This window comes from Myotis yumanensis, unplaced genomic scaffold (assembly GCF_028538775.1).
Source record: "Myotis yumanensis isolate MYYU_CA2020_CCGP unplaced genomic scaffold, mMyoYum1.0.hap1 SCAF_9, whole genome shotgun sequence".
Classification (NCBI taxonomy): Eukaryota; Metazoa; Chordata; class Mammalia; order Chiroptera; family Vespertilionidae; genus Myotis; species Myotis yumanensis.
In genome coordinates, this window is record NW_027223760.1 from 72,143,122 (window position 1) to 72,153,878 (window position 10,757).

Genomic DNA, 10,757 nt, shown 5'->3' on the forward strand with positions numbered 1-10,757 from the left:
AACCTTCCAGCAGAGAGTCCAAGGCAAGGAGGAGCTGAGAATCAGTAGGAGGAACAGAGGGATGAGCCTATGGACCGGAGAAGATGACTCCAGGCAGGGGAAGTGGGTCAGTACCTGGGGGTGGGGATGTGTGGTCATCACGTAGGGCCTTGGGAGCTGTTGTAAGGACTTAAACTTTTACTCTGAGTGTGGAGGGGAGTCATTGCAGGGTTTTGAGAAGAGGAGTGGCATAATTTGATTTATGTTTTAAAAGCATCTCTCTGGGCCCTGGCCAAATAGCTCACTCAGTTGGGTAGGACATCATCCCGACATACCAAGGTTGAAGGTTCAATCCCCAATCAGGGCACAAACAAGAATCAACCAACGAGTGCATACGATACATGGGACAGCTAATCGATGTTTCTCTCTCTCTAAAAATTCAATTAATCAATTAAAAAAAAATAAAAGTAAAAGCATCTCTCTGATTGCTGACTTGAGAGTAGAGTTCAGGGAGGCAGGGAACAGGGGTGGAAAGAGAGAGACCAATTAGGCAGCTATTGGATTAATCTGGACACGAGATGGCAGTGGCTTGGTTCCGGGTGGCAGAGGTGGAGGATGGTAGACGCCGGTGCATGAAAACCTTGCAGGACCTTCCAGAAGAAGTGCCCCAGCTGTAAGAGGAGGCCTGACTTCTCTTGGGCCCTATCCCCGAATTAGATAAAGGGGCCCTGCAGGGTTAGCGCCCCTCTCAGTGGAAGCTACCAGATACAGCTATTTCAGATCACACAGGCAGCTCTTCCTGAATGCCCTGTGCCTCCTCTGTGAAATCCACTGCTCTGGAGGGCGGTGGTCAGGTGTGTGTTGGAGGAGTAAAGAGTGACGTTTTTGCCACACCAAACTTCCTGCCAAAACTCCAAACCGGCTTCAAAGAAGCAGGCCTGACAGGTGTTTTCTAGGTCTGCATGCGGTGCCCTGCAGTGGGAAAGGGGGCAGGCACCCCATTCAACCTGAACGGTGCTTTAGATAAGCTCTCAATCTGAAAAGGTACAGCTCTGATTAAACGCCTTGCACCAGGAGATCTGTGATGTATGAAAAATGGTTGCTTGTGACTCCCAAGAGAAGCTAAGTTCTTAGGAAACTCCGCAGCGGTTCTCAACCTGTGGGTCTCAACCCCTTTGGCGGCCTAATGACCCTTTCACAGGGGTTGGCTAAGACCATCCTGCATATCAGATGTTTACATTACGATTCATAACAGTAGCAACATTACAGTTATGAAGTAGCAACGAAAATAATTTTATGGTTGGGTCACAACATGAGGAACTGTATTTAAAGGGCCAGAAGCTTGAGAACCACTGCTTTAGAGGGGTAAAAAGGAGGTGAGTGCATCCTGGGAACATGGAGCCATATGATCAGATTTTTGGAGACAGACCCTACTTACAATGGTGTGTCCTACCATTCCTCTGAGTACAAACCGTAATTACCAGTCCTAATTTTTGCTTTGAAAAACATGATTCTTGTAAGCCTTAAGACCAAGGCAGAGGAGAGGTCAATGGGGGAAAAGGAGAACTATGTAATACAGTGGATCTCAACCTTCCTAATGCCACGACCCTTTAATACAGTTCCTCATGTTGTGGTGACCCCCAACCATAAAATTATTTTCGTTGCTACTTCCTAACTGTAATTTTGCTACTGTTATGAATCGTCATGTAAATATCTGATATGCAGGATGTATTTTCATTGTTACAAATTGAACATAATTAAAGCATAGTGATTAATCACAAAAACAATATGTAATTATATATGTGTTTTCCGATGGACTTAGGCGACTCCTGTGAAAGGGTCATTCGACCCCCAAAGGGTCGCGACCCACAGGTTGAGAACCACTGATGTAATACTTTAAACAATAAAGAATTTAAATTTTAAAAAAAGACCAAGGCAAAGCGTGCTCATGAGCTTTGCCTTCTTCCTGTGTGGTGCCTGCTCGGAGGTAAGCACCCCGCTGCCCTGGCACGGCGCCCCAGGTCCTCAGAAGCGCTTTAATGTCAGGGGTATTCGGAACCAGCCTGTGGCTGCTGTGGCCCCTTCAGGACCAGGCGGGACTGAGGGGAGGAAGCTGGTTAATCTGACTTACAGGTGAGGCTCATAAGAGCTTCACTCCCCGCGCTGCCCATCTCATTTGTTCGTCCACAGTCAGAGCACACTCCAGCTGGCAGGCTAAGCGGTCTTTGGTTTTATTTTTGATAACGACTTTATTGTTTGTTCTGTGATTTAATTTACATACCATAAAATTCAGTGGTTTTGCAGAGTTGTACAACCATCACCACTGTTGAATTCTAAAGCATTTTCTTACTCCCAAAATAAGCTCTGTGCCCATTAATAGATATTCCCCACTCTCAAGCCCTGGCACCCAGTGAGCTGCCGTCTCTATGAATTTGCCTCTTCTGTATATTTCATATAAATAGAATCATATGATATCTGTCCTTTTGCGATTGGCTTCTTTCACTTAGCATCACGTTTTCAAAATTTATCTAATTTGTCGCAGATATCAGTCCTTCATTCCTTTTTGTGACTGAATAGTGTTCTATTGAATGGGCATCCCTCATTTGTTTATCCATTCATCAGTTGGTAGGCATTCGGGTTGTTCCTACCCTTTGGCTCTTACGATAATGCTGCAGTAAATGTTCATGTACAAGTTCTTGTGCAAACATATGTTCTCACCGATGATGCGTAAGGGTTTGAAAAGCTTTCAGAATCGGCAGGTGAGATGCCTCAGCCCAGGCCACAGTGGGACATTCAGCCTTTCCCCATGTTGTCAGCTCTGGCATGAGCAGCCTGGGTGTGGTCTGGATGCTGGTCCATCCCACTGAGCTTCACAGTAGCATCTTCCCTTGCGCCTGAGTCCTCTGCGTATAGGTCCCCACAAACCTCAGGATTGTGATGTGTGTCTAACATGTGCTGAGCGGCTGGCTACCTGTCTCTAATCCCCACAATACTCTTCTGAGGATGGTCTGGTTATCTGCATTTTACCGAGGAGAAGGCTGAGGGTAGAGAGATAAGGGAGCTTGCGGAGGTCCCAGAGCTGGGACAGAAACCTGGTGTGTCCTCTCCAGGGGGAAGGGCTCAGCTGTGGCCTTTGATTGGTGTTCTGGTGGGGAAAGGTGTCAGAGGAACCCTCAGATGAGTCCTCTGATGGAGTAACTCTCTTCCCTGAAAGCCCAAGGCTTCTCGTGGCCACAGAAATCAAACCTTCTCGGTGCAGCAGCCATACAAGCTCTGAGTGTCCTCTTCTTCATGGCTTGGGTTGGGATCCGAAATAATCCCTGTCCTCCCACAGTCCTGACGAGCCCAGCACATAAGGCTTTGGGCTGGATGAAAGGCAAAGTTCTTTCTTCTCTCTGTCCTATACACATTCCCTACCTGTCTACTGCTCAACAGAAGCAGTCTTGTCTCAGCATGCGTTACCAAGCACGTTTCAAAGACGTCAAATCAAGATACCTCACTCAGAAACAGCCGGCTCTTCCCAAAGGGAAGGAGCTGCAGTAACCAAACTTGGCCAGCAGGGGCTCTTTTGCCACTTAGCTTCCACCGAGTGGTCCAGAAAAGTCTCTTAAAAGACAGGCTCTTTCTTCCCACCTTTCCCCAAGCTTCCCAGTGTCTGTATTCTCAGGGCTGCAGAGAGCAGCCGCAGGGCATCCACGGTCAGAATTGCTCCGTGTGGGCACCCACAAAACCCGCTGCAGCAATGTCATAGCCAGACACCAGGGAGTGCCAAATCTGGGGAAGGGAGTGAGTGCTGGCTCCACCCACAAGTGGCCTCTTCCCGGAAGGCCCCAGGGCAGCTAGGGGGCATTTTGCCCAGCTAGCTATGGCTGTTGACTAGGACAGCTCCCAGCTGGGCTCAGAACAACTTTATTGCTGTTGACATAAGTGAGAGGGTTAGAATCTGCCATGGTACTTGGTATCTCTGGGCTTTTGTTTCCTTGACATACCATCTCCCCCCAGATTCATGAGAATGAGGCTCCCAAACTCTATGCCTTCGTTTGGTTGAGTGTGTGCTGATGTGTCCATGAAAGTGTCCGGGTAACGCTAATAAAAAGCACGTTGCATATATTGAATGCTTGTACTGTGCAAGATCCTGTGGGTCCTTTGTATTTATAATTGTATTTAATACATGATCTGGAGGTGCTGTCTAATTTAGCTTACGAAGAATGGAGGCTCAGGCAGAGGTCCCACACCCAGTAAGTGGCAGAGGGAGGAGGGGTTCGAAGGCAGGTGTGGCTTCTATGCTCTTTGATGCCAGGACTAGGGTCTGGGATTGCTGGTAAGAAGCTTAGCCTCTTGTGGCTCCCATCTCAACACTAAATCTTGCCCAGATGCTTTGGAAGAAGGGGGCAAGGTTGGGGGTAGAATCAGAACGGGGAAGTGAGGGGGAATTTGCTTTAGTGGGAGCTGATTTAGGTGCCTTGAAATTCACCAGGGTTTGGACAAGCCTGGCTAGGATGGGGCCCTTGGCACGGAGCAGCTGGGAACCCATTGGTGTCACTGGGCACCGGGAATAAGGGCTGTGAAGAGGCAAAAAGGGAGGGATAGTACGGTAGCAGCAAAGGGTGTTCGTAGGAAGAGCAGAGAGAGAGGTGGCACTGTGGCTGGTGGCCTGAAGACGCTTTGGGGAGATCCCCCTGCTTGGGGGGCTGGTAGAGCTAGCGCAGCCAGAGCGGGGCCAACAAAGGGCCGCTGAATCACAGGATTTCCCAAGAAATAAAAATTCCAAGCACACTTCTGGGGCCTCGGGGAGAAAAACTGACAACGTGTTGATTGAAAACAGACCAAGCTGGTGTGTGCCTGCAGCGTGAGGCCTCGCTCTCGCAGGTTCACAGCGACACCTAGTGGTCGCTGTGGACACCTGCCACCTCGGTGGAAAAGAGGTCTGTGGTCTGTGCAAGAGAGTATTTGAGGTCTTGATCTGACATTTCCTCATTTCCCTTGCTGTCAGAGTCCATATTTTGCTCGGTGGAACATGTCAATATTCTGAGGCGAGTTCTGCACGTCCCCACGGGTGGGTTCCCAGGGGTCGGGGGGCAGGACATTGGTCAAAGACTGGACTTCCTAGTATAACCAGTTATGTATATTCAACTGACTGCACTGGTTAGATTTTCTGACGTGGTCATCATTTCCTCTGATTTTATTCTTTTTCACTTATTAAGTATAACACAATGTATTTAACAGTGATATCTTTTGAAGACTTCTACACAAATGAATTCTCCAACTGAGACATTTCTTTGCTAGACTGTGTTCGGAAAATAAAATGACTATACTTCTATATTCGGTCACAGACCTTGGCTCCCATAGTGACCCTGATCAATAAGTCTGCTGAAAAATGCAAAGTAGGCATCTCTTTCTAGATAATGACGCTTGAACATTGTTGTTCCTGCCCTCCTTCCACCCCCCTCCATTAAAGCTTTGGCCAATTTACCTGTCTGAAGGCTTCCTGGGGGCAGAGTACTCCAGTGTTAGTACAGTGCCCGCGACATAGCTGATACTCAAAAATGATTTCTCAGTTGAATGACTTAAGCTCCTGACTAGAGACAGTGGGAGCCACAAGAGGGAGGTCAGAGAATCCAAACTCCTGGCAAAGGCAGCTATGGGATTCTAGACCAGCCGTCGGCAAACTACGGCCCGCGGGCCGGATCCGGCCCGTTTGAAATGAATAAAACTAAAAAAAGAAAAGACCGTACCCTTTTATGTAATGATGTTTACTTTGAATTTATATTAGTTCACACAAACACTCCATCCATGCTTTTGTTCCGGCCCTCCGGTCCAGTTTAAGAACCCATTGTGGCCCTCGAGTCAAAAAGTTTGTCCACCCCTGGGCTAGACTCTGAAGGAAACGTATCAGAGTGGGAAGACCCTTGCCATGAGCCCCGCCTGGCAACTCAGCCCCTTGTCAATGGCTGGGGATGGTCTGTGGTTAAACAGCGGCGCAGCGTGACATTTGTAGCTCTCTGTAAAAAGGCCTGTGAAGTGGCTGTGGGCTGGCCCTCCTGGGAGGGCTCCACATGGCCCTGCTTTACAGGCTCCCTCAAAAGACCCATTGAGGGTTTTCCTTTTGAAGAAGAAACCCTGAGCTTCTATGATCCAGATTTGCTGGGAAGGAAACACTACTTCCACGCTAACTTTTACCCAAATTACATTGGTCCAATTACTTACATTAACTGGGTTTCATTGGTGGCAAAAATCAGAGGCTCGCAGACGTGTTGGGAGGCCGCATGTGGAAATAAGGAGCCTTGGCCCCATTGCTTGGTCTCTCCAGAACCCAGAAGACCCGACTACTTGAAGCACGCCATGGTGGGTGTGGGCATGTTGGCGCCTGCCCAGCATCATTTGAACAGCCTTGCTCAGTAAGGAAAAGTGGTCATGTTAGGGGCATTGCCTCACCAGCTTGGAGGTCAGAATTCCGTTTCCCTGACTACCTGCAGCCAGAGCTAGGCTCTGCTGATTCGATGTGGCAACATGAAGCTTCAATATGGAAGAGAGAAAAGCAAGGAAGGGACGGCCGTGTGGGACTGCATCCTGGTGATGGGGGCAGAGCATGGCCGGGGATATGAGGCCCCTGCAGGCAGCAGAGACAGAGATGCTCCCAGGAGCATGCGCCAAAGGCAGTGGAATCAAGCCTGTGACCGGACCAACAGGGATTTGGGTATTGTTCACGGCTGCAGAGCCTCTCGCCCGCCCCACACGCTAACTCTGCCAGACATCCAGTGAGGCGTGAATATCCTTTAATACATTCTTTTTTCCGTCTAAACAAACTAGAATGGGTTCTGTTGTTTGTAAAGAAGAACTCTGATTGATAAACCCATCATGAAAGTATGGTTAGGCCGCATGGAGATTGGGATCAGAAAGTCATTTGGGCCCTAGCTGGTTTGGCTCAGTGGATAGAGTGTCAGCCTGCGGACTAAAGAGTCCTGGGTTTGATTCAGGTCAAGGGCACATGCCCGGATTGCAGGCTGGATCCCCATAGGGGGCGTGCAGGAGACAGCCAATCAATAATTCTCTCTCATCATTGATGTTTCTATCTCTCTCTCCCTCTCCCTTTCTCTCTGAAATCAATGTATATGTGAAGGTCTTTCATTTGGCATTCAAGGCAGCTATATGTCAGGAGTTCAAGGATCATTACTCCAGAGAGGTTGTACTCAACTCTTTTGTTTGGGGCAGAGGAGGATATCTGTTTTGTTCAACATCCCTCCAATAACAGCCATTTTTCTACTGTTAGGCCCTGTGTTCTGATGGACTGACATCATGCTCTAGATCCAGATCTGAGCACGTGACCCAGGCCAGGCCAATCAGATCACTGCTTCTCCTGGTCCCACATATTGGTTCAGGGATGAATACATGTCCCCAGGAGACCAGAGAGCTGTTTCTGGGACTTGTGCTGTACACACCTAGTGAATTACTCTTTTTTTTTGTTGTTGAGGCTGCTAAGCTGGAAGGAGGTAAGCATGAAACATGAAGCCAATGTTTGGCCACCAGAGCAAGTATGGGAAGAGCCTGCCAAGCAAAAAATGAAGCCAACTGGAGGGAAGCAGTAAGAGATAGAGAAGTCCTGGTTCCTGATATTATGCATTTGGATCCAGTCTTGCCTGAATCTATCCTTAGATTTTTCAATTTTGTGAGCCATCCAATTCCTTCGTAAGTTAATTCGAGTTAAGTTTCTGTCACTTGAAACCAAGAGGGTCCTGACTAACATAATGGTACATGTTCAAATACTAGGATGTTTGGCAAGTGTTTAAAGGGATTCAATTACATCCCTACTTATCATACCATTCACTTGGCTACGCTTCAAGCCGTGTCTTCATTTGCAGATAACTGTTATGGCCCCAACTGTGCTCTCTTCTACACTCATAAGTCCAAGTATTCACACCTCCTGGCAAACACATGGTTCCCTTGCACAGGCCTGTCATTACACTCTCCCGCTCTCTCCCCTCCAATGGGCCAGTTTGGGAAGCGTTCCTCCCAACATTCTGTCTGAGGAGCGTTGTTGTAACAATACACATATTTGGATGCAACAAAGGTACATCCTCCACCTTGAGCACAAGGTGGTTCCCACCTGTGAGGTATGCTGCCAGCCCATGTGCGGAGCCACTGGGGCTAGGGCTCTGGCATCAGTGTGACTCAGTGGCTGTAATCTTCATTTCATCTTCGAAGTGTGGCTTCGTGATTCTTGTTCTGCTACCCACTGGCTTGTTTTCTCTTTATTTCCAAAATCAACTCCCTGAAAGAGAAAGATATCATTTGATTGATTAATTGCTAATTCTCATTTGGACAGGGTTATTGAGCTGGCCATATCAGATAATACTAGTCAGTCCGTGAGTGGCCAGCCCTGGGCAAGGCATCCACCCTGCCCAAGCACATGTGTCCGAGAGAGGGTCATGTGGTAAAAACAGGGCAAAATCTGGATGAGGAACATGCAGGGGACACTTCCCTCCTGAAGGGTCATGACTAGGGCAGGTTTTCTTAGCCAGGAATGGTGGGTGTAATAGCTTCCATGATTGATATGTCTGGTGCCTTCTCCTGTCCTGTAAGTAACAGAATAAGTTCACGATGATGATAGGGGTGGAATATTAACAATAACTGTGAAGGATTGGCCTCACCTCCAACACCTCTACTCTTCTTGTATCTCACGTACTGGCTGTCTCTGTGAAAGTTCTCAAATTTTATTTTCCTATAACCTTCATGTTCTTTGAGGGACTGTGAGGAGAGAACTGCTGAGCATCGATTCAAATACTCCTCTTCCCCGACTCAGAGCACCCAGCTGCAACCCTCACTGGTCCAGTGGCCATTCTCAACTCCTTTCCCTAAGCCAGGCAAGGGCCCGTTTCCCATCTAACTGTCCCCTGACACTGGGAAAGGGCTGTGGATATTGACATGCTGGCATCTAGCTTGCTCCTAGTTTATTCTGTAATGTTGCATCAACCACCCCGAAGGCCAACTCCAGAACCTCCCGCTTCAAGCCAAAGCGCTTTCAGAATAACGAGGGGCTTCATACCTGGGCTTCATACCCGTCTCAGACCCGCCAGAGTGCTGGGAGCCCTGCCACTAACTCACAGTGTGATTTTTGTTAGTGAACTGAAAGACCAGAATGCCTCCTTTCTGAATAAAATAACCATACCCACCATGGCGGGCAGTGGGAGGGAATCTAGTGAGTCAGGTGGGCTGGACCAGAAGTCTCCATTTCAACTGGGCGTTCCCTTGGCCTGGCGTCGCCCAGGTGGGCTGAGTGTGACACTGGGGAAAGCGACCTCTCCACCTGGGCCATTCCGCTGAGACCTAGAACACCATCACTGAAGTCCAATCCCTTCTGTATTTGAAGACTCCTAGAACCCTAACGATGCAACTTCTCACACCAAAGTGGTAGGGTCTCTGTCTGAGGTGTATCTATTTAATCCACCAAATTCTGATGACACTTGACCTTCACTGTGAAACTGTCTCGAGACATACAATGGTCTCTAGTTTAGGTGAACAACTCCCAGGTAAGCTGTTCCCGCTCTGGAGAAGATGCGGTTTAGTGGCTAAGAGAGTGGCCTTTGATACGAGATTCACGTGGGGTCAAATATCAGCTCTCTGGGGCCTTAAGTTATTTAACATTTTTGTGCTGTTTCCTGCCGTGTAAAAGGGAGACGGCACAGTGTGCCCTGGAGCAGAGTGTGTGCCTTAAGGGAGATCACGTGCAGAGTAAGCAGAAAACATTCACTGTTGTTTGCTGGCCAGGTAGGATTTTTCCCGGGAGCCACTGGGTTTTTTCCTAGAGCCCTGCTGGGCTCGCCTGCACGGTGGAGCCTCCCAGACGAGGTGGCAGACACCATGGCCAGGCACCATGGATTCTCCTCTCTGCTCGGTTCCTCCTGCCTCTCCTCAGAGGCCTCAGGCCGAACGTCACTGGACCCAGGGAGGACAGTCAAGGCAGTAGCTGATGCGGACTGTGTGAGTCTGGACGGGGGCCACTCACCAGGTGGAAAGTGTGTTGAGTGCTGGTAGATGTGAGTGATCCACACTCATAGTTTGGGGTTTCCTTTTAGGGCCTATTGCTGTCTGATGTCACTGGGCACAGGACTCTCCATGCAGGGCATGCTCCTGGGGTGGAGCCCCACCTGCCACCCCCCAGTCTCTGAAAGTCCCCTGCCTTCGGGACAGCGGTGGCTCACCAGGACAGGCCCCAAGGCCAGGCTCCGAGAACTTTAACCTGGGCTCAGCCAGGCTTTGGTTAAGTTTCTGATCCAAGGAGCTGGCACAGTGTCTGGGAGGTGATGGCCCCGGCAGCTCCAGGGCTCACAGGTTCATTGTCATTAGAAGAGCTGCTGTGCCCAGGGCTTCTCAGTTTGCAGGGGACCTCACACCCTCGTGCCAATCTGCGGACAATCTTGTGGTTTGGGCTGAGCTTGGAGATGAGAAAACTCTGGGGAGTTTTAAATCTGCAAATAGCTGTGAGGCCATCTGCCTCAACCCTTGGTTATGCGGGTAAGAAGAGGAAAGCCCAGAGAGGGCAAGGTGACCGAGCTACCTAGGAGCAGCGCTGGGGGGCTGTCCTTCCACACCACGCAGTGCTGAGGCGGCGGAGCCCTGAGCCTGCCTGGGAAGAAAGCGCCTGAAAGCCCCAGAGGAGAGCAGCTTCAGCCGCAGTGCTTGTGGGTGGAGCTGCCCTAAGGAGCCGCTGGGAGTGTTTGCAAGGCCCAAACCCGGAATAGCAGACCTCTTCTCAGGGCAAGAATTCTTCAACCCTGAGA